The sequence below is a fragment of the Mobula hypostoma genome, chromosome 2 (genome assembly GCF_963921235.1).
Source record: "Mobula hypostoma chromosome 2, sMobHyp1.1, whole genome shotgun sequence".
NCBI classification, from domain to species: domain Eukaryota; kingdom Metazoa; phylum Chordata; class Chondrichthyes; order Myliobatiformes; family Myliobatidae; genus Mobula; species Mobula hypostoma.
In genome coordinates, this window is record NC_086098.1 from 99,562,460 (window position 1) to 99,578,080 (window position 15,621).

At 40.1% G+C, this 15,621-nt stretch overlaps 1 long non-coding RNA gene across 9 annotated transcripts in view; it reads right to left on the minus strand.

The window, feature by feature from the left end:
• LOC134359047 (uncharacterized) overlaps positions 1 to 15,621 on the minus strand; it is an 81,491-nt gene that overhangs the window by 62,624 nt on the left and 3,246 nt on the right. For 6 of the 9 annotated variants that reach the window (XR_010021023.1, XR_010021021.1, XR_010021015.1 and 3 more), the window contains 2 exons: positions 5,465 to 5,577; positions 3,430 to 3,597 (listed from right to left, as the gene is read on the minus strand). The exons of 2 other annotated variants lie outside the window; for them this stretch is intronic. This is a non-coding gene — a long non-coding RNA (uncharacterized LOC134359047). The remainder of the gene's footprint in view (positions 1 to 3,429; positions 3,598 to 5,464; positions 5,578 to 15,621) is intronic. One more of the 9 variants, XR_010021024.1, reaches the window with a different exon arrangement.

The following is a 15,621-nucleotide window of genomic DNA, read 5'->3' on the forward strand; positions in this document are numbered from 1 at the left end:
GACCGTTCATCAGTATGAATCAATGGAAATGAGATTTACCTGAAACATTAACTCTTTTCCACAGATGTTACCTAAAACTCAGCACTGGCACCAACCTACCCATCAGCAATGACATATATACAGAAAGGTGCTTGAAAAAGTGCAGTAACATCGCGAAGGATCGTACCACCCTGCACATGCACTGTTTGTACTTCTCCCATCAGGGAACAGGTTATGAAATATTCATCCAGGAACCAACAGACTCAAAAACAGTAATTTTCCCCAAGCCACCAGGCTGATCAACACCTCCATCCATTAACCCACTGTACCAATAACACATGCGTATATATTAGCCCTCTTCTGGACAGCTCCTCAGTCCCCTTCATCATCCCATGTCCTGCCACTTTACGCTTACATTTCAGTAGACATTTCAATCTTGGGGAAAAGATACACTTTGTCTAATCATCTATGCCCCCTCATAATTTTTATAAAACTCCGTCAGATCTCCCCTCAGCCTCTGTTGCTCCGGAGAAAACAGCCCAAGTTTGTCCAACCTCTTGTTACAGCACATGCCTTCTAACCCAGGCAGTACTTTAGTAAACTACTTCTGCACATTTTCCAAAGTCTTGACATGCTCTCTACAATGCGGAGACCAGAACTGAATGCAATATTTCAGATATAGCCTAACTAGAATTTTATGAAGCTGAAACATACAGCTGAACCTAATTCCTCAACTAATAAAGGCAAGCAACTTCTTTACCACTTTTATGGAACTATGCACTTGGACTCTGTATATCAACACTGCTTTGAGGCTTTCCTTTAACAATGTACTGTCCCTTTACATTTGACCTCCCATCTTGCAACAGTTCAGATTTGGCCAGGTTGAACTCCACCAGCTATTTCCCTGCCCATAGCTGCAATTAACCTATATTTGCTGTATCTGTTGGCAATCTTCAACCCTGTCCACAGCACTAAAAATCTTCAAATTCTAGATCAGGTTCAAGTTTATTGTCATTCAACCATATACATGTACACCACATAGGATTCAAACTGAATTGGCCATTTGTCTCATCCGTCCCACTATCTCTTTGACCCCTACCATTACGCAGGACCAGGACTGTTAGGATGGGAAGTAGCCTCTTCCCTTAGGTGCTGAGACTATTAAACTCCCTACCACCACTCAGATCTCATCAGGAATGAAGAGCCAGTAGCATTAATGTGTTTCCTTTTTAACTTGTATTCTAATGCACCTTACACTGAATGTCAGTATTCTGAAATATTTTATTATTCAGTTGTATATATGTCTGAACCAAGGTGCACAACATAGCACATATAACTTACAAACAACACATATAGTAATATTACCACAAAAAATTAACAAATAATAATGCCTGGGAGGAATCTTTGACAATGCTAAGGGTCCTGCATACTCAGCACTCATGATAAGTATCTCCAATAGTTGGAAGAGAATCGTATCATCTACTAACTTATTAACTCGCCCATCTACATTTTCATTAAGTTTTTATATACATATCACAAACAGCAGAAGTTCTAGTATGGATTCCTATGGAACTGCACTTGCCACAGACCTTCAGTCAAAATAAATTCCATTGACCATTATCCTCTGTCTCCTATGGGCAAGCTTGTTCTGAAACCCAATGGCAAATTTACCTTGGATCCCTGCATCTTAATATTTTTGATGAGCTTCCTACGAGGGACTTAGTTAAAGGTCTTACTAAAATCCACATAGACAATATGCATATCTCCACCTACATCAGACACTTTTGACACCTCCTCAAAAAACTTAGTTTTTAAGGCATGTTAGTAAGTCAGTAAGGCATGATCACTGACAGCTCTGGATCTCAAGAGAGACAGTTTATCGGCACTGGATCTCAAGAGAGAGAATTTGTAGAATGTCCGCGAGATGGCTTTTTAGAACAGCTTGTTGTTGAGCCCACTAGGGGATCGGCTGTACCGGATTGGGTATTGTGTAATGAACCGGAGGTGATTAGAGAGATTGAGGTGAAGGAACCCTTAGGAGCCAGTGATCATAACATGATTGAGTTCACTGTGAAATTTGAGAAAGAGAAGCTGAAATCTGACGTGTCGCTATTTCAGTGGAGTAAAGGAAATTACAGTGGCATGAGAGAGGAACTGGCCAAAGTTGACTGGAAAGGGACACTGGCGGGAAAGACAGCAGAGCAGCAGTGGCTGGAGTTTATGCGAGAAGTGAGGAAGGTGCAAGACAGACAGATTCCAAAAAATAAATTTTCAAATGGAAAAAGGATGCAACCGTGGCTGACAAGAGAAGTCAAAGCCAAAGTTAAAGCAAAGGAGAAGGCATACAAGGAAGCAAAAAATAGTGGGAAGATAGGGGATTGGCAAGTTTTTAAAAGCTTACAAAGGGAAACTAAGAAGATCATTAAGAGGGAAAAGATAAACTATGAAAAGAAGCTAACAAATAATATCAAAGAGGATACTAAAAGCTTTTTCAAGTATATAAAGAGCAAAAGACAGGTGAGAGTAGATATAGGAGTGGTAGAAAATGATGCTAGAGAAATTGTAATGGGAGATAAGGAGATGGCGGAGGAACTGAATAGGTATTTTGCATCAGTCTTCACTGAGGAAGACATCAGCAGTATACCGGACACTTAAGGGTGGCAGGGAAGAGAAGTGTGCGCAGTCACAATTACGACAGAGAAAGTACTCAGGAATCTGAATAGTCTAAAGGTAGATAAATCTCCCAGACCAGATGGAATGCACCCTCATGTTCTGAAGGAAGTAGCTGTGGAGATTGGGGAGGTATTAGTAATGATCTTTCAAAAGTCTATAGAATCTGGCATGGTTCCGGAGGACTGGAAGATTGCAAATGTCACTCAGCTATTTAAGAAGGGGGCAAGGAAGCGAAAAGGAAATTATAGACCTGTCAGCTTGACATCAGTGGTTGGGACATTGTTGGAGTCGATTGTCAAGAATGAGGTTACCAAGAACCTGGAGGCATATGACAAGATAGGCCGAACTCAGCATGGATTCCTTAAAGGAAAATCCTGCCTGACAAACCTATTACAATTTTTTGAGGAAATTACCAGTAGGCTAGACAAGGGAGATGTAGTGGATGTTGTATATTTGGATTTTCAGAAGGCCTTTGACAACGTGCCACACATGAGGCTGCTTAACAAGATAAGGGCCCATGGAACTACGGGAAAGTTATATATGTGTGTAACGCTCAGATATATTGGCTCGTATTTCTCTCAGGGAAACCCCGTCCACTGCCTGCCTGCTCTCCCGGTTGTGTCGGTTGCTGTACAACTGCCACCTGATTCAACGTCAAACATCAATCATAACCCAGCACACACTGTACGTTTTACCAATTACACTTTATAGATATTACTAAATCTATGAGATTAACAGAAGTTCAATACAATAAAATGAACGGAAAAAGTGACAGACTTATCAAAGTTCAAGTTCTTCGTGCACACGTTGGAGCTCGGGGACCTCTTCGGGACCACTCTGACCCCGGTGACTCGTAGCTCAGAACCACCCGGAGTGATCAACCTGAGCTTTCCCCGCACATCCGTCGTCCTCACGGTCTCTCCTCCGACTCCCCGCCAAAAGCCTCTGGTTCCCAGTCATATGAGACAGCATATCACCCCAAGAAAGAATCACATGGACACCCATTGGTTCATAGTACTCTGCTATTTGTTATAACCCAAGCAAAGTGCTAGCTAGAGACTTTATCAGCATTTAACATAACAAAGAAACCATTTTAACTCACATACACAGTAACATAAGAGATTAACATAACAAAGAAGCCATTTTGATTAACATACGCAGTGACATAAAAGTAGAAACCACTTACAAGTGGATAGAGTGTTGGCTGATTGGCAGGAAACAGAGAGTGGGAATAAAGGGATCCTATTCTGGTTGGCTGCCGGTTACCAGTGGAGTTCCACAGGGGTCCGTGTTAGGGCCGCTTCTTTTTACATTGTACATCAACGATTTGGATTATGGAATAGATAGCTTTGTGGTTAAGTTTGCTGATGATACAGAAATAGGTGGAGGGGCCAGTAGTGTTGAGGAAACAGAGTCTGCAGAGAGACTTGGATAGATTGGAAGAATGGGCAGAGAAGTGGCAAATGAAATACAATGTTGGAAAGTGTATGGTTCTGCACTTTGGGAGAAGAAATAAACGGGCAGACTATTTTTTAAATGGGGAGAGAATTCAAAGTTCTGAGATGCAACGGGACTTGGGAGCCCTCGTACAGGATACCCTTAAGGATAGCCTTCATGTTGAGTTGGTGGTGAAGAAGGCGAATGCAATGTTGGCATTCATTTCTAGAGGAATAGAGTATAGGAGCAGGGATGTGATGTTGAGGCTCTATAAGGCGCTGGTGAGACCTCACTTGAAGGACTGTGGGCAGTTTTGGTCTCCTTATTTAAGAAAGGATGTGCTGATGTTGGAGAAGGCACAGAGAAGATTCACGAGAATGATTCTGGAAATGAGAGGGTTAACATATAAGGAACATTTGTCTGCTCTTGGACTGTATTCCTTGGAGTTTAGAAGAATGAGGGGGGACCTCATAGAAACATTTCGAATGTTGAAAGGCATGGACGGATTGGATGTGGCAAAATTGTTTCCCATGATGGGGGAGTCTAGTACGGGAGGGTATGACTTAAGGATTGAAGGGCACCCATTCAAAACAGAGATGCGAAGAATTTTTTTTTAGCCAGCGGGTGGTGAATCTATGGAATTTGTTGCCATGGGCTGCAGTGGAGGCCAAGTCATTGGGTGTACTTAAGGCAGAGATTGATAGGTATCTGAGTAGCCAGGGTATCAAGGGTTACGGTGAGAAGGCGGGGGAGTGGGACTAAATGGGAGAATGGATCAGCTCAAGATAAACTGGCGGAGCAGACTCGATAGGCGAAATGGCTGACTTCTGCTCCTTGGTCTTATGATCTGCTCCACACAAAGTTATGCTGAACATCTTTAATTAGACTATTGTCTTTTAAATGCACATAAACCTTATCCCCAAGAATCCGCTCGAGTAACTTCCTTACTACTGATATGCAATTCACCAGTATATAGTTTCCATGTTTAGTCTTAAATCCCTTCTTGACTAATAGAACAACATTAGTAACTCAACAGTCCTGTGGGACCATCACTCTGGCGAGAGATATTAGAAAGATTTAAAAAGAAAGAAAGATATTGTCAAGATTCCAGCAATCTCATCTCTTGCTTCTCTCAATCACCTGAAGTGTATGCCATCAGGCCATGGGGTTTTATCACCTTCATTTTCTTAAAGAGATCTAACACTACTTCCTTCTTTATTTCAAAAGAGTATCATACTCATACTGATCTTCCAATCCTCCACATCCTTCTCATTGGCAAGTACGCATAAAAATACTTAAAGTAATCATTTAAGACCTCACCCACGTCATCAACCTCCAAGCACATGTTCCTCCACTTGTCCTTGTCTTGTCCTACCTGCTCCCTAGTTATTCTCTTGCTCTTCAAGATTGTCTTTAATCCAACTTATCAAGGACTTTTCATGACCTGTCCTGATTTTCCTAATTCTCTTCTGGAGTTCTTTCGGAAATCTATAGTGAAAGTTACAAAAAGAAACGTTTATAGTATGACAGAAAGGTCGCATTAATGATAAATATGGTGAAAAATGCATGCAAGATAAAATTAATAATGAAGTATTAACTTTTGTACCTCTTCCCAGAATGAAGGACTGTGTGCAAGCACTGAAAGAAATTGTAAGCTGAGTTAAGAGGAAGAAAGTTTAAAGTGAAGTTATTATTGAAGTGTGTATATGTCACCATATACTTCCCTGAGATTCATTTTCTAGCGGGTATTCACAGTCGATATAAATAAACACAATAGAATCAGTGAAAAACTACACATAAAAACGGACACACAAACCATGTGCATAAGAAGATAAACTGTGTAATTACTAAAAAACAAAATAATAATAAAAAGAAATTAGAAATAAATAACATTGAGAACGAGTTGTAGAGCAGCGGTCCCCAACCACCAGGCCGCGAGGAAACGATATGAGTCAGCTGCACCTTTCCTCATTCCCTGTCATGCACTGTTGAACTCGAACATAGGGTTGCCAACTGTCCCGTATTTGCCGGGACATCCCATATATTGGGCTAAATTAGTTTCTCCCAAACGGGACCGTTCTTGTCCTGTATTTCCCCCGCTGAGGTAGAGCGTTCCTAGGAAACCTTTTGTGCCGAAATTGTGTAAAGCGCAGAAGCAATTACCATTAATTTATATGGGAAAATTTTTTGAGCGTTCCCAGACCCAAAAAATAACCTACCAAATAACACATAAAACTTAAAATAACACTAACATATAGTAAAAGCAGGAAATGTATGATAAATACACAGCCTATATAAAGTGGAAATAATGTATGTACAGTATAGTTGGGAAGATTAAGCCAAAACCGATTTGTGGAAAAAAAAATCGGCACATGCGTGCATGCGCACGTCACGCATGCGCACACAGGTGCCTGCGCAAGGCTTCATGGTCATGGTAGTCTTTCCTGGGGTAAACATAAGTGTCCTGGGATTTGACTGCTACTTTTGTCCCTTATTTGGGAGTGAGCAAGTTGGCAACTCTAACTGTAAAAGACATGTTGAGGTGAGTTTAACCCTACTTGAACACCTCCCCGGTCGGCCGATCCGCAAGAATATTGTCAATATTAAACCAGTCCACGGTACAAAAAGGTTGGGGACCCCTGTCCTATTGGGAATGAGAAAGTGCAGGTGACAGAGGGTTTTGTAGAGGAACTGGTGATCATAATCAGAATCAGGTTTAATATCACTGCCATATGTCGTGAAATTTGTGTCTATCTAAGATGCTTTATAAATATCTCCTCTTCTGACAGCGCATTCCAGATATTTACTGCCACCTCTGAAAAAAATTCTTACACCTCAAAATTCCTTCCTCTCACCTTAAATGTATGCTCCTATCATATATACTTCTATCAGGTCACCAGCCAGTCATGGTAAACAAGTACAGCCTATCCAATCTTTCCCCATAACTAAAATCCTCCAATCTATTCTGTATACTCACCAGCACAATCACATCCATAGACAGCTTTTGATTTGGTCTATGTGACATGCAAGAAAGGATGAGGAAGAAAAGGATGGACAATCCATTAAATATAATTGTTTACCATTGATGTTTGAGAGATTATCAACAGAATCGGTCTGAAGGAAGAGATGTCTTAAAGGCGTTCAGACAGCACATAAAATTAAACTGCATTTTTACTTCAAGGTGTAATGAAGAAATATTCATGATATTTTACATGTACTGTAGGTAAACCATGAATAGAACATTCATAGGTGGAAAAACTTAGGTCAAACTAATCACATATAAAAATAATCAAGGGATTAGCTGAACAGAGAGCAAAGCTCTCACCAGTGAGCAGGACTTTGAGAGTGCGAAATGTGACCAGTAATTTTTATACAGGAGTTACTATATGTTTCATCTCAACCTTATGAATACTTGAAGAAATATTTTAAATTCAATTGGCATTAATGCCATAGGCACCAGACATTCTGCAGATGCTAGAAATCTTGAGTAGCACACACATCTGTGGAGGGAAACGAACAGTTGACGTTTTGGGCAGTTGACTTCAGGACTGGAAAGAAAGATGGCTAAAGCCAAATGTCACATCACAGCTGACCACTTAAGCCTCAACCATAGATTGATGACTGTAAGAATAAAGATTTCACTGAAGCTATCCAAAAATCAGCAACTGCAAACAAGAAAGAAACAATTCAGCCTGGCCTTATATTGAAAGTGAAATATTCACAGAATGGAAGCACCATGGAACATTTTTATCACCAAATTCTTTTGCAAATCATAGGACACCCTACAGACCTCTGAATCAGAGTCATAGAGTTTATGTTTTAAGGATAATACAAGCACCTTTCCAAGAACAAAAGATTCATTACCACTTTCTTAAGTAGTTTCCCTTTGAATATTGTCTTCATAAAAACTGATAAGTGAAAATTTTAAAAGATGTACCCATGGAGATAACAAGATAAGCCCATTTGACAATTAATTGAAGAAATTACGCTCTGCTCATGGTTAAAGTATCTACTTGTGCCCTTCATATTTCAGCTTCTCTTTCTAACGTCCAATGTCTTTTATTCTTGAAATTAAGAACTAATACAATCACAAGAACAGTGATAATGCAGCACAGTTTGTCACTTCCACAAAAAAATTACTAAGTGTGCTGACTTCTATAAATTAAGCACATAATTAACAACTACTACTGGAGTACTTGCATTCAGTCCTGACCTGGACTGAATATGATAGGATGTAGAAGACTTACTTTTAGCAGGATAATTACAGCACAGTTCTATTCCAATGTTACTGACATCCCAAAGCACCAATTATTCAACAAAATGGAAGCATATTCTGCTTTCTTTGATACATGTGAATTGTTTGTAAAGTTTTCCCTCTGATTTAGAAAGTTGCAAATTTATGCAGTACATTACATATGAACCTAGATTTAATCTCCAGTGTAGGACAGAGTGCTGAATGATCAAAGGCACCAACTTTGAACAGAGCATTGAACTGATACTGTCTGTTGAACAGATAGAGTTAAAAGACAATCACATTTTTCCAAGAAGAGCAGAATTCCCCAAGTCCCTCAGCCTTGCACCATACCATGTTCAAATTTAATCACAATCAATATTTTAAAAAGAACTCTGAGTAATTGTCTTGTTCCGCTTATGTCACCTTTTGTGTGCAAATTCTGTTTCTAGAATTACATTATAAAAATGACTACTCATCAGAATTATTCCATTAAAGAAACGTCTTTGGGACACGAGGTCATAAAGATAGCTATTGGAGTAGGATTAAAGCAAAAACATTTCCCAGAAAAAGAAGGGTTTGGCTTGAATCCATGCAGATTCCCTTAGCAACATTTTCCCTGAATTATGGAGATATAATTAAATGCAATTTATTATTTTTCACTGGCATTTGTTCACACAATTGCATTCACTGGATGAAAGCATGGAAGACAATTGCCATGGTTTATGGGCCACTCTGTTGTAGACTAATTGATGAAGAATAGGTGTCATAATCAGATGACAACAATATTTTTGTCTGCAGGTCTGCCAAGATAGGAGAAAACATTGAAGGACCTTCTCATCTTAATAATCATATAACCATATAACAATTACAGCACAGAAACAGGCCATCTCAGCCCTCCTAGTCGGTGCCAAATGCTTACTCTCATCTAGCCCCACCGACCTACACTCAGCCCATAATCCTCCATTCCTTTCCTGTCCATATAGCTATACAATTTTTCTTTAAATAACAATATCGAGCCAGCCTGTACCATTTCTACTGGAAACTCGTTCTGTACAGCTACCACTCTCTGAGTAAAGAAGTTCCCCCTCGTGTTACCCTTAAACTTTTGCCCCCTAACTCTCAACTCATGTCCTCTTGTTTGAATCTCCCCTACTCTCAATGGAAAAAGCCTATCCACATCAACTCTATCTATCCCCCTCATAATTTTAAATACCTCTATCAAGTCCCCTCTCAACCTTCTATGCTCCAAAGAATAAAGACCCAACTTGTTCAACCGTTCTCTGTAACTTAGATGCTGAAACCCAGGTAACATTCTAGTAAATCTTCTCTGTACTCTCTCTATTTTGTTGACATCTTTCCTATAATTTGGTGACTAGAACTGTACACAATACTCCAAATTTGGCCTTACCAATGCCTTGTACAATTTTAACATTACATCCCAACTCCTATACGCAATGCTCTGATTTGTAAAGGCCAGCATACCAAACACTTTCTTCACCACCCTATCCACATGAGATTCCACCTTCAGGAAACTATGCACCATTATTCCTAGATCCCTGTGTTCTACTGCATTCTTCAATGCCCTACCATTTACCATGTATGTCCTATTTTAATTAGTCCTACCAAAATGTAGCACCTCACACATTTCAGCATTAAACTCCATTTGCCATTTTTCAGCCCACTCTTCTAACTGGCCTAAATCTCTTTGCAAGCTTTGAAATCCTACTTCAGTATTCACAACACCACCTATCTTAGTATCATCTGCATACTTTATAATCCAATTTACCATCCCATCATCCAGATCATTAATGTATATGACAAACAACATTGGACCCAGTACAGATCCCTGAGCCACAATATTAGTCATCAGCCTCCAACCTGACAAACAGTTATCCACCACTAGTCTCTGGTGTCTCCCATCCAGCCACTGTTGAATCTATTTTACTACTTCAATATTAATACCTAATGATTGAACCTTCCTAACTAACCTTCCGTGTGGAACCTTGTCAAAGGTCTTACTGAAGTCCATATAGACAACATCCACCACTTTACCCTCATCAACTTTCCTAGTAACCTCTTCAAAAAATTCAATAAGATTTGTCAGACATGACCCTCCATGCACAAATCCAGGTTGACTGTTCCTAATCAGACCCTGCTTATCCAAATAATTATATATACCATCTCTAAAAATACTTTCCATTAACTTACTCACCACTGACATCAAACTTACAGGCCGATAATTGCAAGGTTTACTCTTAGAACCCTTTTTAAACAATGGAACAACTTGAGCAATTTGCCAATCCTCCAGCAGCATCCCTGTTTCTCATGACATTTGAAATATTTCTATCAGCACCCCTGCTATTTCTACACTAACCTCCCTCAAGGTCCTAGGGAATATCCTGTCAGGATCCGGAGACTTATCCACTTTTACATTCCTTAAAAGCGCCAACACTTCCTCTTCTTTTATCATCATAGTTTCCATAACCTCCCTACCTGTTTCCCTTACCTTACACAATTCAATATCCTTCTCCTTAGTGAATACCGAAGAAAAGAAATTGTTCAAAATCTCCCCCATCTCTTTGGTTCCACACATAGCTGACCACTCTGATTCTCTAAGGGACCAATTTTATCCCTCACTATTCTTTTGCTATTAATACAACATTGTAGAAACCCTTTGGATTTATTTTCACCTTACTTGCCAAAGCAACCTCATATCTTTTTTAGCTTTTCTAATTTCTTTCTTAAGATTCCTTTTACATTCTTTATATTCCTTGAGCACCACATTTACTCCATGCTGCCTATATTTATTGTAGATAGCTCTCTTTTTTCCAAACCAAGTTTCCAATATCCCTTGAAACTTTTAACCTTTCCTTTCAACCTAACTCAGAATGTAAAGGTACTGTACCCTCAAAATTTCACCTTTAAATGACCGCCATTTCTCTATTACATCCTTCCCATAAAACAATTTGTCCCAATCCACTCCTTCTAAATCCTTTCACATCTTCTTAAAGTTAGCCTTTCTCCAATCAAAAATCTCAACCCTGGGTACAGACCTATCCTTCTCCATAATTATATTGAAACTAATAGCATTGTGATCACTGGACTCGAAGTGCTCCCCAACACATACCTCCGTCACCTGCCCTATCTCATTCCCTAACAGGAGATCCAACACTGCCGCTTCTCTAGTTGGTACCTCTATGTATTGCTGCAAAAAACTATCCTGCACACATTTTACAACTCCAAACCATCCAGCCCTTTTACAGTATGGGCTTCCCAGTCTATGTGTGGAAAATTAGAATCTCCCACAATCACAACCTTGTGCTTACTGCAAATATCTGCTATCTCCTTACAAATTTGCTCCTCCAGTTCTCACTGCCCATTAGGTGGCCTATAATACACCCCTATAAGTCTTACAACAGCTTTTCCATTCCTCAATTCCATCCAAATAGCCTCCCTAGGCAAGCTCTCCAATCTATCCTGCCAGAGCACTGCTGCAATATTTTCTCTGACAAGCAATGCAACACCTCCCCCTCTTGTCCCTCTGATTCTATCACACCCGAAGCAAGGAAATCCAGGAATATTTAGTTGCCAATCACACCCCTCCTACAACCATGTTTCACTAATAGCTACCAGATCATACTTCCAGGTAGCAATCCATGCTCTAAGCTCATCCACCTTTCTTACAATGCTCCTAGCATTAAAATGAATGCATTTAAGAAATTTTCAACCTCTTACACTCTTTTTATCACTAACGGTGCAAACAACTTTACTATCTCCTTTTTCTTCCTTCTCCTCTACATTTGTTCCTGCACTCTTCTTCCCCTCCCCCCTTGTATCTAGTTTAAATCTACTGCAGCCTCTCTAGCCAACCTACCTGCAAGAATATTTGTCCCCCTCCAGTTCAGATGTCAACTGTCCCATTGGAACAGGTCCTATCTTCCCTGGAAAACTGCCCAATTATCTATAAATCTGAAGACCTCCCTCCTGCACCATGTCTTCAGCCATGTGTTGATCTGTGCTATCTTACTATTTCTAAACCCGCTTGCACATGGCACCAGTTGCAATCCTGAGATTTCTATCCTGGAGGTCCTGTCCTATAACTTGGCACCTGACTCCCTGAATTCACCTTTCAGGACCTCCTCACTCTTCCTACCCACGTCATTGATCCCTACATGGACCACAACATCTGGCTGCTCAACCTCCCTCTTGAGAACACTGAGAACTCGATCCAAGATATCGCGGACCTGGGCACCAGGCAGTCAACAGACCATCCAGGATTCTCGATCTCTCCCACAGAACCTCTTATCTGCCCCCCTAACTATCGAATCCCCTATCACTACTGTTCTCCTCTGTTCCCGCTTTCCTTTCTGAGCTGAGTGTCCCGTCTCGGTGCTAGAGACGAGACACTCGGCTTGTCCCTGGTAGGTTGTCTCCATCAACAGCATCCAAAACGGTATACTTATTATTGATGGGAACGGCCACAGGGGTGCTCTGCTCATTCTGTCTATTCCCCTTCCCTCTCCTGAAAGTCACCCAGCTACCTGTCTCCTGACTCTTCGGGGTGACTATCTCTCTGTACCTCCTGTTTATTTCTGCCTCTGCCTCCCAAATGATCTGAAGTTCATCCAGCTCCAGCTCCAGTTCCCTAACTCTGTTTGTCAGGAGCTGCAGCTGGATGCACCTTTTACAGGTGTAGTCATCAGGGACGATTATGCTCGCCCTGACTTCCCACATACTGCAAACAGAGCACTCAACTGCCCTAACTGCTGCCTCCATTACCCACTCTTAAGGTAATTAAACTAAATAAAGGAACTTACCCGGCCTTACCTCACTTGGAGTGAAGCTTGTCCTCAGCCTCTACTTGTAGAAGCCTCTCGAGCCAAAGCCTCCTACTCTGTCTCCCTCTACTCCATCGCCTGCTCCCTAAATCTGCTCACTTTTTAACTCTCCCACTGTCTCGTGGTCCGTCTTTCACGCGCTTGCGCAGTGATGCCCCGTTCAACCACTGAAGAAATGACTGACTCTTCTCAATCCGCTCACTTTTCAACTCTCCCGCTGCCTCACAGTCTGACTTTTACGCACTTGCGCAGTCGTGCCCTGTTCAACCGCCGAAGAAAAAAAAATAAATTGACTTTTAGATTCAGGCTCTGTAATTCTATGAAATCCCTCCAAAGTTGTTGAGAAAGCCAGATGACAATTGATTACAAATGTAGGTTTTTCACCCTTAACCTAAGGACAGATGCAAAAACACTTTAATCCGCTTAAAGTTTGAAACGTAAGTAGGTTCAAGAACAGGTTATTCAAGCATTTTCCCAGTATCATCCTACCTTCCTTAGATTAGGGTGAAGGGGCTGCTACCAAGTTAAGCCTTCATTAATTCTTTTTTACTGTCTGTCAGATGTGAGACATCTAAAGCTGGCCTCAGAAAGAGAGGTGACTGAAGGATCTTTTTGGCCTTGTTAAAAATGTCAATCCTTGCTGTGGGCAAAGACTTTCTTCACAACAGGTAGAGAAGATGTATATTATCTGAAGGGAGTTTTCTGGCAAGAACTGTCTGTCTAATGCACATGCAATTTTTATGAATTTTTTTTTTCAACTTAGCACCATAGCCAATTATCCTTAGAAGACTGAAGAACTTTAAGGAAGTTCACCGAAGCCAATCTGGCATGCAAAAGGCTGACAAAGATACCCTGGCATTATTGCTACGAGACACTATGCTTTCACCAGCTGAGATAATAATAAATCTTTAAAAATGACCATTCTGTTTTTAAGTTCTTCCTAATGCAGAAGTAATCAGCACTTAAGATTACAGGCTAGTTTGTCAGTAATTGTACTCTTTGTACAAATATGATGTTGGAGATGAGAAGAACAAAGAGAGAATGCATCAAATTTTCTGTTTCCGATTATAGCCTGAAACGATTTTACCCAAAAACTCAAACTTAGTTACATCAGGGGTATTTTTATATCGATGTTATTTGAAACTAAGACACATCTATTTACTCAGATGAACACCAGATATCCTCTGCTACTAGTTCAAAAAAGAATAAAAGAGAGCCACCTTTGGCGTCCTGACCAATATTTCTATCTCAGTTAACATACCACTAAATTGCTTATCATCTCATTGTCTCATTGCTTTTCATTGGAGTTTGCAATGTACCAACTGGCTACTGGATTTCCAATGTTTAGAATGTTGACTAAATTTCCTTTCAATATTTTTATTAGTTTCTATATAGAAGAATACAGAGTACAAGAAAGTATATATAAAGGTAAAAAAAAATACCAATTACATTATATCTATTCATAATAACAATCTCATTACCCCATATTCATGTAGGTTAGTAAAGGTTATATTGAAATATACTAATTTATTACAAAAAAAGAGTCTAACCCCTACCAAGACCGAAGTTGTTTATTAAAGAGAAAAAATGGTAAAATAACTTCTCATATAATAAAAATTAATAATAGCCAATATCTAAATTTAAACAATGAATTGAGGGTTTTGAAAATAATTCAGAAAGGGTCCCCACAATGTTTGAAAGTCTTGACGAGATTCAGAAATTGAACAACGAATCTTCTCTAAATCTAAGCATGACAGAACGTCGCATAACCATTGTGCACGAGTAGGAGGAGAAACATCTTTCCATTTAACAAAAGTGCCCTCCTATCTATAAGAGAGCTAAAGGCCAAAATATGTAAGTCAGAAGTCTTCAGCTCGATATCTTGTCCTGCAACAATACTGAATAGGGCCGTCAAAAATGTCCTGATGAAAGTCCTTGGCCTGAGACATTGTCTGTTTATTCATTTCCATTGATGCCTAATCTGATGAGTTCTTTCAGGGTTATGTGTGTTTTGATTTCATTAGAGGCAAAATGGTTTAGAATATTCTGAAGTTTCAAGTGTAATATATTGTACATGGAAGTCCTTGGTAATGAGACACTGCAATTCAAAGTTGAAGAATTTGATATGATACAACAACCATTTTACAACAAGTCAATTTGGTGCATGACATCCTGGATGATCCTGTGGTTTCAGTCTCCGAGGTCAACATGAGAGCATCCTTCAGGAGGGTGAACTCATAGAATGCATGTGACCCAGATGGGATACCTGGCTGAATACTAAAGATCAGGGCTGATCAACTGGCTGGAGTGTTCACTGATATTTTTAACTTCTCACTTGGTCTGTTTGAGGTAGCCACCTGATTCAAGCCAGTGCCCAAGAACATGGAACTGCCTCAATGACTATCACCCAAATACATCCACTCTGATTAAATATTTTGAGAGGTTGGTGATGAAACAGCT